This window comes from Chiloscyllium plagiosum, unplaced genomic scaffold (genome assembly GCF_037043375.1).
Source record: "Chiloscyllium plagiosum isolate Xiang-an unplaced genomic scaffold, Cpla_swu_hap1 HiC_scaffold_33, whole genome shotgun sequence".
Classification (NCBI taxonomy): domain Eukaryota; kingdom Metazoa; phylum Chordata; class Chondrichthyes; order Orectolobiformes; family Hemiscylliidae; genus Chiloscyllium; species Chiloscyllium plagiosum.
In genome coordinates this window covers 31232615-31235933 of record NW_028270171.1, presented here as the reverse complement: position 1 = coordinate 31235933, position 3319 = coordinate 31232615, and positions in this window count along the sequence as shown.

Genomic DNA, 3319 nt, shown 5'->3' with positions numbered 1-3319 from the left:
ACAATCGCACACTCTCACTCAATCCCTCACTGTCACAGACTCACTGTCTTGGACAGTCGCAGGCTCACACTCAGTCTCTCATAGTCACAGGCTCACACTCACACCCAGTCTCATAGTCGCTGGCTCACACTCAGTCTCTCACTGTCACAGACTCACACTCACATTCAGTCTCTCACTGTTGTAGACTCAGACTCAGTCTCTCACTTTTGCAGACTCACACTCACAGTCAGTCTCTCACTGTCGCAGGCTCACAGTCTTGCATAGTCAAAGACTCACACTCACACTCAGTCTCTCACTGTCACAGACTCACAGTCTCGGACAGTTGCAGACTCACACTCAGTCCCTCACAGACTCACAGTCTCTCATAGTCGCAGAGTCTCATTCCCTCGCTGTAGCAGACTCACACTCACACTCAGTCTCTCATAGTCGCAGACTCACACGCAGTCAGTCACTGTCGCAGACTCACACTCAGTCTCTGACAGTCACAGACTCACTCTCAGTCTCTCATATTCACAGACTCACAGTCCCACACTGTCGCTGACTCACACTCACACTCAGTCTCTCACTGTCGCAGACTCACACTCAGCCTCACACTGTCACAGACTCACACTCACACTCAGTCTCTCACTGTCACAGACTCACACTCAGTCTCGGACAGTTGCAGACTCACACTCAGTCCCTCACAGACTCTCAGTCTCTCATAGTCGCAGAGTCTCATTCCCTCGCTGTAGCAGACTCACACTCACACTCAGTCTCTCACTGTCGCAGACTCACACTCAGCCTCACACTGTCACAGACTCACACTCACATTCAGTCTTTCATAAACGCAGGCTCACAGTCTCTCATTGTCATGGACTCACACTCACATTCAGTCTCTCACTATTGTAGACTCACACTCAGTCCTGCACTATCGCAGACTCACACTCAGTCTCTCACTGTTCCAGACTCAGACTCAGCCTCACACTGTCACAGACCCAGGCTCACACTCAGTCTTTCATAGTCGCAGGCTCATACTCAGTCTCTCATTGTCATGGACTCACACTCACATTCAGTCTCTTAGTATTTTAGACTGACACTCAGTCTCTCACTGTCGCAGACTCACAATCAGACTCTCACTGTCGCTGACTCACACTCAAGTCTCTCATAGTCACAGACTCACACCCAAGTCTCTCATAGTCACAGACTCACACTCACATTCAGTCTCTCACTGTCACATACTCACACTCACACTCAGTCTTTCATAGTCGCAGGCTCACACTCAGTCTCTCACTGTCACAGACTCATACTCACATTCAGTCTCTCACTGTCACAGACTCACACTCACATTCAGACACTCACTGTCACAGACTCACACTCAGTCTCCGACATTCACAGAATCACACTCACATTTAGTCCCTCTCTGTCACAGATTCACACTCCGTCTCGGACAGTTGCAGACTCACACTCAGTCCCTCACAGACTCTCAGTCTCTCATAGTCGCAGAGTCACATTCCCTCGCTGTAGCAGACTCATACTCACACTCAGTCTCTCACTGTCGCAGTCTCACACTAACATTCAGTTTCTCACGGTCGCAGACCCTTACTCAGTCTCTCATAGTCGCAGACACACAATCCCTCATTGTCGCAGACTCACACTCAGTCTTTCACTGTCGCAGACTCACACTCACACTCAGTCTCTCACTGTCAGAGACTCACACTCAGTCTCTCACTGTCGCCGACTCACACTCAGTCCTGGATAGTCGCAGACTCGCACCCAAGTCTCGCACCGTCGCAGGCTCACACTTAGTCACGGACAATCGCAGACTCACACTCAGTCTCTCATAGTCGCAGGCTCACACTCAGTCACTCGCTGTCATAGACTCACACTCACATTCAGTCTCTCACTGTCGCTGACCCACACTCAGTCAATCACTGTCGCAGACCGACACTCACATTTAGTGTCTCACGATCACAGACTCACACTCACATTTAGTCTCTCACGGTCACAGACTCACACTCACACACAGTCTCTCACTGTCGCAGACTCACACTCAGTCTCTCATAGTCGCAGATTCAGTCCCTCACTGTCACAGACTCACACTCACACTCAGTCTTTCACTGTCGCAGACTCACACTCACACTCATTCTCTCACTGTCGCAGACCCAAATTCAGTCTTTCATTGTCGCAGACTCAGTCTTGGACAGTCGCAGACTCACACTCACACTCAGTCTCGGATAGTCGCAGACTCGCACTCAGTCTCTCATAGTCGCAGACTCAGTCCCTCACTGTCACAAACTCACACTCACACTCAGTCTTTCACTGTCGCAGACTCACACTCACACACAGTCTCTCACTGTCACAGACTCACACTCAGTCTCGGACAGTCGCAGACTCACACTCAGTCTCTCATAGTCGCAGACTCAGTCCCTCACTGTCACAGACTCACACTCACACTCAGTCTTTCACTTTCGCAGACTCACACTCACACTCATTCTCTCACTGTCGCAGACCCAAACTCAGTCTCTCACTGTCGCAGACTCAAACCCTTGGACAGTCACAGACTCACACTCACATTCAGGCTCTCACTGTGACAGATTGACACTCAGTCTTGGACAGTCGCAATCTCACACTTTTGCGGACTCACACTCAGTCACAAACTAACACTCAGGCACTCACTGCGCAGACTCACACTCACATTCAGTCTCTCACTGTCGCAGACCCACATTAAGTCTATCACTGTCGCAAACTCACACTCTCACTCTGTCTTTCATAGTCGCAGGCTCACACTCCGTCTCTCACTGTCATGGACCCACACTTACATTCAGTCTCTCACTGCCACAGACTCATACTCACATTCAGTCTCTCACTGTCACAGACTCACACTCACACTCAGTCCCTCACAGTCACAGACTCACACTCACACTCAGTCCCTCACTGTCACAGACACACACTCAGTCTCTCATAGTCGCAGACTCACAGTCCCTCACTGTCGCAGACTCACACTCAGTCTTTCACTGTCACAGACTCACACTCAGTCTCTCACTGTCGCAGACTCACAGTCCCTCACTGTCGCAGACTCACACTCACATTCGGTCTCACACTGTCGCAGACCCATAGTCTTTTACAGTCGCAGACTCACACTCACACTCAGTCTCTCGCTGTCACAGACTCACACTCACACTCTGTCTTTCATAGTCGCAGGCTCACACTCCGTCTCTCACTGTCACGGACCCACACTCTCATTCAGTCTCTCATTGCCACAGACTCACACTGAGTCTCGGACAATCGCACACTCACACTCAGTCTCCCATAGTCACAGGCTCACACTCAGTCTCTCACT